Genomic DNA, 13,975 nt, shown 5'->3' with positions numbered 1-13,975 from the left:
TCTGCAATCTTGACCTTGGACGTGGGAAGTTGCAAATTACCAACTTATACTTGACCCTTGACATGGCCTTGAACCCACCGTGAAGGTTTGTCGAGAAGGTCATCCGGGTAGATCCGGTTGGGGGGAAGCATTTTACTGCGGAGTGTTTGAAGGGCTTCTGTATCTTAGCAACAAAATGGGCGATGGAATTCTACTATTTCTGTAACAGAGTGATCGCTGTTAACAATATTCTTCTTCTATATATACTCCACCTCTTAGAAGGAAGTCCCACGCTGGAAGCCTCTTTCCTAGAACAACATCGCTATGGACTAAGCTTCCTCGTGATAGTCTCCCTGATGGGTACAACCTCAAACTTTTCAAGTCAAAGGTGAACAAACATCTGTCATCACAGTACAGTACCAAAACATGTGATTTGCTTTTATAAGCCTTGTTTTGTGGTGAAATTAAAGTAAATAAAAAAATATATATTCAGTTGTTAAAAAATTGCGTCTGTTTGAAGAATTAGATACAGACGTAAAGCCAACTTTCTACATCTTGTTTTAACGTGATAGAGATTTAAACAGCACATATTCCACAGTGTAGTTTTGGTACAGCGTTATATATTACTTTGGGTGTTCATAAGGTCCCCTGACGGATATATCTCTTACTGACACATTTTCACCGCAGGGAAACTGCAGCAGTGACGACAGGGACCAGACACCTGACAGTCACAAGATGTCATTTATCGTTCGTGTCTTCAGGGCAGTGTATCCAATTTATTGTGAGTAGGTGCTTCAAAACAGCTGAGATGGGTACAGCGCAAATTCTGTTTGTAGGAATCTTAGGGCGTTGGATTTACATGTTAGCGAGAGATCGGGATGAATTTTTCAGAAATGAACAGAACAGTGGAAATACTGCACACACTGTGTACGGGTCTACATAATGTTACCATTGTAATTCCTGATACGCCCAGAAATAAGGTTTTAAAAAATTGAAAAAGATATTCACCTAGGTAGGCATTGTACTAGTTGGTAACAATCACATTAAGCGATAAGCTACTTAAAAACTCCACACACAAAAACTACTCAAGCAACTGGATAAAATTTTGCTTGAGTAATGTTTCTTTGGCGTATCTTACTACCTGGATGTCCAACCTTCATCAACGTACTTAAAAACTGAAATCCTATTTTTGTTTTGTTTTTAATCCTATTTTTTTATGAAAATAAGAAAAACACTTATCCTTTAGTTTATTGAAATAAAGACAGACTATTGGTACAATAGGACAGATTTGGGTAGTGGTAAACATGTATAAACCTTGACATCTCTTTAAATAATTTCCACTGGCAATACCGACATCAAAGGCGTGTCAAGTCAGGCACAAATTGCTTCACAAGAACAGTGACAGCCAACTTTGACCTTGCCACACAACATGCATACAAAGCGTTCTAATTAACATATATTTGCATTCGCCTTTTTTCCATTCACAAACTCTTTTTCAATACTACGTTGTAAATAAATTTTACGCATTGTTCCATGCTATATGTGACTGTACCCCGCTTTTATCAATTCTATGGTGAAGAAGTATAAAGACTTGTTTTTGTTATTTTGTTACAAAAGACGAAATTACAGTGGTAGCCTCGGTAGCAACAGGTACGAGGCCAGTTGGGGTGTTTCGTCACGATTTTTTTTTTCTCAGAGACAAGCTGGCGGGTTATGACAAAAAAACTAGAAATAAACATGTTGTAATTTAACACCGTCTATATTGGAATGAATATCACGAGTAAGAACCAACAGATACAGAAGTACTGGTTAAAAGAATAGCAAATAGTGGTCGCAGCGGTATACATGACTTCGCAATGGCGTTGCCACGCCCAACCTTAACACTGTGTCTTTCTTTAACGTATTCCGTGTAAAATAAAGACCATTGCACATCTATGTAGTAGGGTACATTACACAGAAGCAATTTCCCTTTCTTTATGATTCAATGCACAATATGTATTTTCATTTAGTAGCTATAGCAAATGTACACAACACCCAGCCGTGTGGAAAAGTATGCAAATTCTCGGCTCAAACAAACGAAAAAGTGATCCTCCAAAGGACCATACCATAAGAACTGGCAACAAGTTGAGCCAATAAAAGGAGAGTATTTTGCAATATTGTCTTTAAGTGCAACTAAAGTTCACCATATGAAGTTTCCACGCAGCAAACTTTCTACGCAGGACAACGCCATAGAGGGCCGCTTAAGGCATATCATGACTCTTTGGGTCAGTTATGAATGTTCATCATACACGTGAAGGAAAGTCTGTTACCCTTACATCTAACAACACCAAAAATACCCACTAATAAATCAACAAACGGACCGCATACCTTAAGAAAGTACCCTCGTTAGGAGCTGCCTGGAAGACGTTTCTTTCGCTTGGGGAAAAACGCACCAACTCCGGTCCCCCGGATGTACCCGCTATTTTGCATGGCCCATTTGCAAGACAAATGAATAATGGAAGGATTTTCAATAATGCCCGGTCCAGCCGGCAGGGAGTCTTCTTTTCTTTGACCATACAATGGTATTTCTTAAGAAGTTAACAGATCAGGCATGCTCTTTGAGATGACGGGTGGGTAAGATTGAGTAGATAAGCGCTTCTTGAAAAGTGTTATTTACTTTACACCATTTTTTTACTGGATTTGCAAATGTCAAGTGCCCAAGGGAGATTACAATGTGTGCTTCAGCAAAAAGAAGAACGGAAATGAACTACAAAAGAATATATTTCAGTTTTCAAGAAATACAGAGGCAAAGAGTGACTGCATCAGTCAATGAGATTTCAGAGCCTTGCGAAAACCACAGACCCCCCTACGCCTGAAAAGGCTTAAACGTTTTCACTATTGATGTTTAAGAGTCACAAAACGATGTCCACTATAGAACATTCATAGGGTCTTTATTTTTATATTTTGTTGTAACTTATTTCGAAGTGTCCAAACTGAGTAGATTTTTTTCATACTAGTACTGTCAAGTAGCTAAATGGTAGCCAAAGCCAGTTTTGTTATAGGCAAGCTCCACGCATTGCCCTCAAAGATCACATTGACACTTGCATGATGGACGTTGTACCCTGACCATGGGAGCTTGTTTGGGACCTTGATGAATTTTTCATAACGTTATTTTTTGTCGTAATTGAAGCTCTGATATAACATGGCTCGTATAACAGCCTCTTGTCCTGAAGTACCCCTGCGAGCGCAGTGCTTTTGGGAACAGTTTGTATCCAGCTGAGTAGAAGCATTCATTGTGTGAAAGTTCATTGTCATCTTCAAACACTCACATTCTTTATGTTAGACGTCATTGATTTGGCTATTCAGAAAAGAGGGGATGGTAGAATTCTGGACCATTAGTAAGTCATGCAAAAATGCCTATCTAATAATGTGCTGTGTTGGTCAAATAGAAAACATACGGAGCAATTCTTCGGTTTCGAATTCGTCATGGACAACTTCCTACTACACTACTAGAAATTATTCCTAATATCAAGTTAAGTAAAGTGAACTGACAAGGATAGCGGGAAAGATTTTCTGATGGGTCTGTTTTCTTAGCAGCCCGTCAAAAGACGCTACGATTTTCCACCGCAACACATCTGCTTGGAGATCACTTATTCGCATGCTCGCCCGTAGTTCCAGAGGAGTGAAATTGGGCGTGAAACGAGTTAAAGTGTAAAATGGGCGTCCTGTAAAGTACACAGCAGTAGCTTCCGGCCGCCGCACAGTCAAGACCACCGGAAAGCTCCTAAAAATGTTCATAAATTCACGCAAAGCCTTCACCACTGAGGGACGCCATCTACAGAAGAAAAAACGATTTTTCACGGGATTGTATTCTATCATGGGGTACTAAGCAGGCAGGAATTTCCATTGGAAAGGACAAAGGGTGTATAATCCGCCATAGCGCACCCTTACAGGATGCGGCCCCACAGGGTCAGCGTCCCTCCCAAAGGTCAAATGAGTTTAAACTTGCAAATGCGGGAACGAATAGCTGTTTTACTATCTATTCCACTGCGTATGTTTTCTGTACCAATATCAATGTTAAGAGGTATCATTGACTTTGTTGCGTTGATAAAATGCAAGTTTACTAACTCTGCACGGACGGTTGCTTGTTTTCCTCAATTTTTATCCCGTAAGTTTGTTTAAACGGCTTCTTCAGAAATGTAGCGGGAAAAAGACCAAGTACCACTAGAAGTAACAAACACCATGGAAGTGCGCCAAGAAAACGACATGTACGGTTCTTGACTTACCTTGTTCAACAACTACACAAGTCGCGGCGGTCCTTTCTCCGTCCCTCTTGTCTGACAAGTTGTGTTAAAGGCGCTATCAGTCACGGACCAACAGGGTCTTCCCCTCAAAGACGACGTATGGACCTTATAACAAACCTCCCAAGAATCCCGCTCTGTCACAACCGCTTGGTACAATACTTGAATGTTCTAAGACAGTTAAAGACACCGCGAGGCCCCGTATATCAGCCACCTCCCACTTGCACCCACCGACGGAGCTGCCAAACCAACCACTGCCAATGGGCGTATAAGGGGTTTACCGAGCTACTGATTCTATTAAGTATGTGGATAATTGCTTGATGTTGAGGCGTTCTATTTTTGTTAATCCGTAATTTTGTTTTCTTTTGGCGTCTTTGAATTGCATTACAATTTCTTATGAAATTCCGGAAAATGTTACATGACATTGCTAAATTTGCAACTTTGGTAAATTTTCGACCTATGCACTGTGCACTTTAGTTCTTTTGTTTACCCTTCTCGTTGCCTTAGAAAAGAACAACGCTACAGAATCGAATACCGACTGAAACCACGGAAATGTGGCACAATCCCAGTACACTACATTGCACCGGGATTGTGCTACATTCGGACCCTTCCACACCCCACTCGCTTGTTGCCAAATATATTCAAACACACTCAGGTAGAAGTGTGGATTTGCCAATTAATCTGTACATTCCTTATCTCATCCAGTATCCACACTTGCTGAGATCAAAACTGACTGACATGGCCAGATTAAGTCCTCTACGATCGCTTAAGCTATAGAGTTTTGCTTAAACCCATTTTCACGCAGATTAAGGAGATCCCATTCTATGATATGGAGGGAACTTAATCGACAACGATGGCAAACCGAACTCAACTAGACTATGGTGGAGCTCAGGGCTCTCCAAGCAGAGGTTCGGTACCAGCTTGTTTTTGACGTCTTTTTCGACGTATTTATCGGGCTTTCTATTTTGTCCCGTTTTCTTTACATCCGCCGGCCATAAGAACCCGAACCTATACTTGAAGTGTATAGAGGGCATCTTAACACAGAAATGTTTCACAAGTGCACTTTCGTTGCGTTACATGGCGTCCGTTGGTTCAGCATTTCAGAAAACTATGTATACAGGGGAGACTAAACAGTTAGCGCCTGCGCCTAGACCCCACGATGAGAGACCAGTAAGAATAGGGTTTAAACCATTGAAAATCCTTTTTTGGTGGGATTTTTTGTGAAATCTGGGCAGTATAGGAGTGGCTGTGGTAGGATAGACTCTGTATTTGCTGAATTAGTTAAAATAAATGGTCTGTCTCTACTTTGTGGGTTTTGGCACCCCCCTGATATAGCGGGATGGTCTTCAACTGGGTATCTGAAGCCTGTAGGACCTATCCAAGGGCTCTGACTTGGGGGGGGGGGGATATCTGGAGAATAGCCGTATAGAATTTGTCAGGAATGAATCAAATGATAGTTGACATGACTGGTTAGTATTTGAGGGTAGTCTGTGGTGTTTGTAGTCTGTTGTAGTCTGTTGTAGTCTGTTGTTTTGATTCCTGAGATAATGACACCTTCTTTTTCTTAACTTCCACATAGGGATACATGCATTACTGGCATTTTTTGTAACTATCTAGTCTCCCCTTATTCTCCAAGCAGAGGCTTCGATCGAGAGGGGTAGTTTTGTCCGGGATTTTAACGTTCCTCTCCTCTCGAGAGGAACGTTAAAATCCCGGACAAAACTACCCCTCTCGATCGAAGCCTCTGCTTGGAGAATAGTCTCCCCTACACGGAGAAAGTCACAGCAACTTCTTGACATGACGTCATGAGAGGAACAGACGACTTTTGTGCAGACATGACGCTGTCCCCATGACAACGGGCCTGTCCACCACAGGATATGCAACGAAAGGTCACGTCTTTGTTCCCGACATGGTTTTGAAATCTACGATCAGTGTTAGGGACAAGGTTGGCTGTGTTTGATCGTTTTCGTGTAAAGCAGAAAGTACTTGCTAATCCTCGGTAGTAAATGTGAACAACAGAAATATGTTCTTGAAGTCAATCAAAATCCGACAGTTCCCTGCCTACAAAAAATCCAGTCAAGTGCCCCAGTCCATAACATTATGCTATTATACTATTCTACTCAAAACTATTCTTATAAGCCGCTTGGATCTATTCTCCAAGCAGATGTTTCGGCGGGGGTTGAGTGAAAGCCATTCCTAGCCCCATAGCTACCTACCACCCAAAATCGTGACCGAAGCTTGCATATTTTATTGATATTTATTGTTTATTTCGGGCTCAACGGCCCATATTGACAGACAGACACATAAACATCAACAATGCATCTAAAAAATCTGACTAAGTATTTACAATGGACGAGGGCGAACTAGTTGACAGTAATGTCGCCAAAAAGGACTCGACGGGAAGGCCTCCGAGCGGAGTAGCAGCTTAATGACGTCATTCTCAGACCCTAACAGCCGTTATACAAACGACTACATCAGATTCCGACGCTTGGCGTCAAATGTGTCAACACGCATATGTACAAAACAAGAGATACGCAAAACCGGGGGTTCTGTTGTAGTACCAAGAAAACCCGCCAAGGGGACAATATATAATAATTTCTTTGTTAGGACATGACCTATCCACATAAAAAGTTGCATGACTATCCACCAGGCATTCTCTAGTAGACACAAACAGACACACAGATTTTGAAAACATAACCTTCTTGGCGAAGGTAACTACTGCTACATGACAGATGAGACTAATTTCTGCTCGTGTTCAGCATCAGTGCAGTCTGCAGCAGTAACCCGAATTAAGGTGACGCTCCGGATTAAGGTGACGCCCCGGATTAAGGTGACGCCCGGAACAAGGTAACTCATCAGTACTGTACATCATTAATGGCGTTATAGTCCACAAATAGCCTGTAATAGGACTTTGTACTAATACCGCTCATAGCTCCAGACAAATAATTGGGCCAGTCGAGTAAAGCCCCTTGTTGCCGGTAGAGGCCAGCCGAGAGTCTGAAATACGGAATGAGTATGAAAGGTGGGGCACGTGGAGCCGTTATTAGATATGAATAGAATCCAATGGAGTTATCTGAATGCTTTACTTCATGAATCATACTACATAGTACCATTGTTATGTGCATTTCTGACTTCTCTGTGGTTATTGCCTTCTCCGTGAGGCAGAAGGATATATTTATGGTCGGGATTTGTGGAGTGATGGTGTTGGCGGTATAACTCTCGAAGACAAGGTCGGATGCTGGTGATTTTTAGTAGGTAAGTTTTTGTTGGGGAGACAAAGGTCAAGTTCGAAGATGGGTCTTCTGCGGTGCTCCTTTGGCGCTGTAGTGGACCTTTTGTGTTTGTCAATTTGTTTGTTGGGGTTATAAATCGTTCTGTTTTAAGGTATACTTGGATGTGTGGGTTCCATTGGTTATGGTGAGGATACTAATGACAATGTCTTTTTTATATTTGCCTGGAAGGCTACGCAAGGCTGTAAATATATACAGATATTGAAGTAAATATTCTGATCAATCTATCCATTAAGACCATAGCATGTCCAGGACAAATTATGCAAACGACGGAAGTTCTACCGCAGTACCAAGGTCATACACCAGGGGGCCCCAAATCGACCTTGACCTTCATCGTTCCAACACAGACATACCAAAAATCCTGTTTCATTTAACAAAACACTTCCGATACACGTCAGTTGGATTTTACCTAGTGACGTAAATATAGCCATAACGTTGTCAGTGGAGTATTGAATGAATTTCGTTTCTATTTATAGCCTAATATAGGACCTGGTGTCAAGTTCACTGTAGCGATGACAGGTCATTTGAGTCCAACGGATTTATTCAAAAATGGATTCTAACTCGACCTTTTTCTTGAAATTGTTGGTCCTTTTTTCCAGTCCACAAAAAATAAGAATGCTACAAAAATTGCAGAACTGTTTCTCAGGCAATGTTTTTTGGGGGAACTAAAGTTTTTCATAAATCCAGTCAAACTTAACTCGCAAGCAAAAAAATTGTGATAATCTATTCCTTATCTTTTTCTTTTAAGTTCTGTGGTTTGTAATCCAATAGACCAATGTCTTCGAAAACATTCAACAGCGAATGTCCGAAAAATACCCCCCCCCCCCTCTTTTCCACCCAAATATTAGCCAGTTCGCCAAGGTCACGCCATGATTGACTGGTAAGGGCAAACGGCATGATCAATTAACGCTCCTGTTCTGTTGCCCGCTAGATCCCCCGGGATTGGTCTCTCTGGATCTATCGGCTTATCAATAATTCACAGCAGGTGTGTTTTACCTTCATACCAGCACTGTGCAGCTTATAACCAGATTCTAACATTAGGACCTCGCTCGATATATTGATTCATGTACGTGCAAGTTGCGTGTTTGTTTGTTTGTTTGTTTGTTTGTTTCGTTGTTTGTTTCGCATAATCTTAAACCATCTTGACGCGTAACGCATCAGTTTTGGAGAGTAAGTTCAAGCTATGTAAGTCCGGATTGTAAGGTCTCCTACGCTTTCCGATAAGTGTTGTGGTGGGGTCTTTAACGTGTTTACTGCGGTGCGGCTCTCCTCAAAAGCGGGACCTCAGGCTTTACGTCCCATCCACGACAACTATCCTTGCCAGAGCTAGGTAGTCATTTTCACCGATTTGGGGCCTGCAAGGGACTCGAACCCAGAACCTTTAGATTCTAAGTCAACAACCCTAAAGACAAGACCGTCTTAAAACTATGTATCTTAATACGGTTTTACTGTTTCTGTTGTGTTGCTAAGTTGTAATATATACAAATACGTATTAACATTCATTTGCGTCACAATGACAAACCATGTCTTTAAATGTCACGGCCTATGTTCTTCTGCCTTTTAACCCTTCATAGCATGTATTTGATATATCAGCTCGTTTACAGTTGACGTTCACATGTTGGTGTCAGTCGTACTGTCCAGGAATCGGTACAAATCGGGAGACATTGAACAAGACATGCCAATTAATAGCCAAACTAAATCTAGATTCATGGCCTTATTGAGATATGCATCTGGACAACGTTTTCTTAAAGTATTGACTGTTTTCATTGTATCATGACATCAATAATGCAAACATCCGTGAGAAAGAACCGGTTGAAAGCTGGGTGGATGATCTTTTTGTGTCTTGCCAATATAGATATAAAACAGAACAGAAGGCAATGAAGACGTGTCCTTGGAAGAGGATCACCGGAGACAAAAATGCTTTACCAAAGATCATGGCACACTCCACGAATCTAGTGTAAAGAAATTTCATTGCATATGGGGACAGGCGAATTATACACGTTTCCCATCTCTTAAAGGCAACCAAAGCAATATTAGGGCCCAAAATGTGGAAACAAAAAGATGGCTGATATCTTTATGGTAATGGCATTTACTAACACTGTCTAGCACATTTGCGTAATAACTTCATACTTTGAGCATTTGAAATCCGCGCAAAATCGTGCTATACGATGATACCCTTAGTTTGGCGAGCCTACAAAAACTCCGGCCACGATTTTCAGTGAGTTCTCACATCACAACAACATAGTATTTTTGCATCATAGCCGTTGCTACACATTGTGATGAACCAATCATTGTATAGAAATGACTAGATAAATTGACTTTCGAAATCTGATTTTCGGGCCCTAATATTGCTTGAGTTTCCTTTAATATTGATACAGAGCCGTGGGAGGACCTTGCCAATGACCGATCTAGATGGAGATGCACACTGTCAAGGCATCTAAAATCAGGAGAAGTTAGACTGATACGCAGCGCAGAAGAAAAGTGGATCCGGAGGAGAGAACTTTGCATCAGACCTGACTCAGCGTACAGATGCGCCTTATATATGGCAAAGACTGTCATATAACAAATGTTTGTTTTGTAACGCTCAGAATATAGAGTCGGAAGTGGCCAAACCTCTCTATTCCAATTCTTATTCACTATATCTACTTACAAAAAGGTTTGAAAACGAAACGTCTCAAAATCTGTCGACACATACCATTTGGGGCTACTAGGCACACGTTCTTTTGCAAGAACTTATACTCATTTGCAAGCTTTGGGGGGGGGGGGCTTTCTATGTACGCAGTTAGCCATATCAAACTTGCCTAGCCTCCTTCGCAGCCTTCTAGGAGCGCTGGCGCCGTTTATTTTGGGGGCATCTTCTAGAGGACGCAGACACGATATTCCCTTGCATAAGAACCTGGCCCATATAGGGAGGGACCAGCTAATCAAGTTGCGCAGTTTAGTATTTTGCTTACTTATTTTGTTAAATAATTTTCTTCCTGGGCAAATTTTGGTCAGAAGTGTCCAGTTTTCTGCTAGGGAGGACAAAAGAATGTGAATTATAAAAATCTGGCCAAGATTGGTGATTTTTGTCATGTTTTGATCTTGGATTTACCTCTGAACCCTTCTCTTATGGTTGGGCTGATATATCAGGACGGGGGGGTGAAATCCTGGTCTCATCTGAAACTTCTGTCTTGAGCTCGTTAAAATGCTGGAGTTGAACTTCTGTTTTTTTACCTAAAGCAACCTGACAAATCCAGCTTTGCAGGGGTGGTAAAGATTTGAAGTTTGAAATGTAGATATATGTGTTTTAAACTAATTGTTTTTGATGGCTTAGCCATGTGTGGCATAGGAAAGTCCTTTTGGAGGTCCCTCCCCATATGTTGAAAATTGCAAATCAGCGCTGTGAAGAAGGGTAAGAATTGTCCAGTGATCCAGCACGACAGGTACCGCAGCGCACGACTGTTACCGTGCCGAATGAGTTAACTCAATTAAAAAGACAGGTCCCGTTTAACGGGATCAAGGCAAATCATCCCCAAAGCCTCTTGTGCAGTCAGGCTTTCTCACGCAACGATCTTTAAAACTCTTGTAGTGTCTGTTGTAGGGTCGATTAGGGCAAGGCGTCCTGTTCTTTGCGTGACATTGTGAATTGAGGCAGTGTCGGAATGATTTTGATCGGACGGTGACGAACTATAGGAATTCCCGTCTTTTACATGTATTCAACTGAAGTACAGCCAGCAGTTACCTATCTGAGTGATGAGGCTGTTGTAATGCTTTTTAACGTTCTCGAGGCACCTCCTCGATCACGCGACTCCCATTTTACGTCTCTACCGAAAAACGAATGCAGCTCCAACCAAAATGCCCTTCCCGGACTATCAGTTTAAGGTTTAGTTGGCTGCCTGGAGTAAACAGACATGACATACGACATGTATCGTTCACCTTGACCTAAGCGGACGCCATTTTGTTTGAGGTCAATGTCCTTGTCATTGATCATGCGCAGAATGCCCGAGGGCCGGCTCAGCTCCCTCTGCTATGCGCATGCCCTTTGTGACCTCTCAGTAAGCCTCGCTATCATCACAACGTCAAGTACATCTCAGTAAATCCTCTCTGAACAGGAGTGATCTATCATGATCAGGTCACCCTGGTAAGGTCACAGATGTCTTTTGACAGCAGAGAACATCACCAACAAAAGCCTGACAAAGTCTTTGTACTTCGTGATATTGCCCTGTACTTTCACTCTCACTCACTCTCTCCCATAGCTTATTCAGCCGTCGGGGCAGCATGGCTCTCATGAAATCTGTACTTTAGCTACATAAAATTCTATGGTATGGTCCAGGCGATAGGCAACGCGTTTTATGATACGTATACAAAGTTGGCTGGATGTCCCCAACCCATCCCCCGTGCAAACATATACTAACACAAATGAATTCCGAATGAGAAGCGAATTCGGAGCAATCTGACATCATTTCAAGTCTCCTAGCATATCTGGCGGTCGCAAAGACCGTATCCTTCGGTTGCTATGAAAACTCCTTTTGCCAGTTGGATACGGTCTTTGCCACCGTCAAATCTGCTTGGAGATTACATCATACCAATATTTTTATGTTTGTTGGTAACCTCTGACTGAATATTAATTTTGGGGTGCGGTATGAAGATTATGACTGGAAGCTGATCTTGCGAAAGGTTTCGTACTTTTTACTGAGCGAGCTCGAGTGGAATTAAAACGAACATTTTAAGAGTCAACGTTATTCACCGTTATTTCATTCCATACGTCTCTCCCATCATTGGCACCAACAACGGTTGAAGAATACTACATCTACATGTTCCAGCTATATATTGGGTTGCGGTAGCCTCTACCAGCCGCCCGTCCTATCGCTGGGAAAATAGTAGAAATCGGCCGAGGTACTCCGCTATACTGGGTAGTCCGCTATACAGTGAAGCTCCATTATCGATGGACGAAATGGAACTTTACTGTATAGCGGACCTACCCTGTATAGCGGAGCACCTCGGCTGATTTCTACTATTTTCCCAGCGATAGGGCGGAAGCCTGGTAGAGGCTAGGGTTGCGTATGTTGGCGAACGTTATTAAAGGGCAAATGAATGTCAAACCAACAAACAATGACGTCGACGTCAGCAAACATTGGGTTCAAAAGTCACATTTTCCCGCATGATTCAGAAATGTACTCAGCTTATATCCTGTACAGCCGTCTCCAGATATATAACGATACATTTTTTCAGTGTACAAAATATCCTCACAGCCACACAGGAAACGTAGAACGTCAAACTTTGACTTTCAGGGCCCGGTCACATGGCGTCGTATGATCGCCGTACGATCGCGAACTGAGGGCCTTCTTGAGGTAGCCGTGCATATGTGCTGAAAATTCAGCTGTCTTTATACGGAAAAGACTGCCTTAGATCCTTGTCCGTTGGTTCTGTCACAGCCTTCTTGAACATTCTACAACATCAAAATCGTACGACGACCTACGACGCATGTGACCACGCACTGTTAACCTCGTTGTTTAAACAGTGCAAATGTCAGCATTCGGAAGTTGAACACGAGATTGCCGAAATGGTAAAAGCAAATACGTGATGCAATACAACTTGTTGTCCTATACTCGCCATTCGAGGTACGGTTAGAAATCACAGTGGCTAGCTAGGTTCATGACTATGTGGTAAATTGAGATATAGACCAAACGCCAACACCAAGCAAAATGACCCACGCGACTGCAATTCTACATGCAAACATTTAAACAGATTATTAAACCACCCAAACACTCCAAAATCCATTACGTGTTTGTCCATGACAACACACACTTCCTTTAAAATATCCTGACTGAAAATGTACAGTCATACCTTACTTCTCCGTTCGGTGGCTTGCTGCAAAATCCGGCAAGGAAGTCAGTAAAGACCGTGCGCTGATATATACGCAGCAGTGTGCCAGTACTACAACTACAACTTGTGACGTTTATCTCAGCACGTCCAGACGTTAAACATTGACTCGGCAGAACGCGGAGCGCGGTTGTTCTAACCCTGCACGGTGAGACGCTTGGCGCCACGAAGCCGATTAGTCTTTCACCGCAGGTGAGATAGCGTTGGCGGGCGCAGTATGCAAATGAGGGAAAGTATCGTTCGATGGTGTGTTCCATTGACCGGTGACGTTATAGGGGTGGTACTTGATTTGTTTGCTTGATTGCATTGCATACCCGGTAAACTGGCGCCAGAATAAAGAAAAAAAGCACAAGCTGCATATCAAGACAGATATACAGTATTTGATCCACTCACACCGGAAAGGGCCCCTACTCTTTTCAAAGAGTGTGGTGGGTTCTTTAACGTGCTCGAGGTGTGACTCTCTTCAAACGCGGGACCTCAATTTAACGTCCTATCCGAGGGACGGCCCTAACCGAAGCTAGGTACTCATTTCCACCTAAGTGAAGTGCCGTTCCCAAGGGC

At 42.3% G+C, this 13,975-nt stretch overlaps 1 protein-coding gene across 3 annotated transcripts in view; it reads right to left on the bottom strand.

The window, feature by feature from the left end:
* The window catches only part of LOC136421615 (excitatory amino acid transporter-like), a 43,831-nt gene extending 30,321 nt beyond the window's left edge, over positions 1-13,510 (bottom strand). Inside the window, exon 1 of one of the 3 annotated variants that reach the window (XM_066409073.1) lies at positions 13,379-13,510. The gene's annotated coding sequence lies outside the window, so the exon portion shown is untranslated. Of the gene's footprint in view, positions 1-2,346; positions 2,476-4,244; positions 4,515-13,378 lie in introns of those variants that run through there. The other 2 variants (XM_066409071.1, XM_066409072.1) reach the window with 2 other exon arrangements.
* Positions 13,511-13,975: the final 465 nt, after the last annotated feature.

The sequence above is a fragment of the Branchiostoma lanceolatum genome, chromosome 16 (genome assembly GCF_035083965.1).
Source record: "Branchiostoma lanceolatum isolate klBraLanc5 chromosome 16, klBraLanc5.hap2, whole genome shotgun sequence".
Lineage (NCBI taxonomy): Eukaryota > Metazoa > Chordata > Leptocardii > Amphioxiformes > Branchiostomatidae > Branchiostoma > Branchiostoma lanceolatum.
Note: the sequence above shows the minus strand (reverse complement) of the source record. Positions and strands in the feature narration are given on the sequence as shown.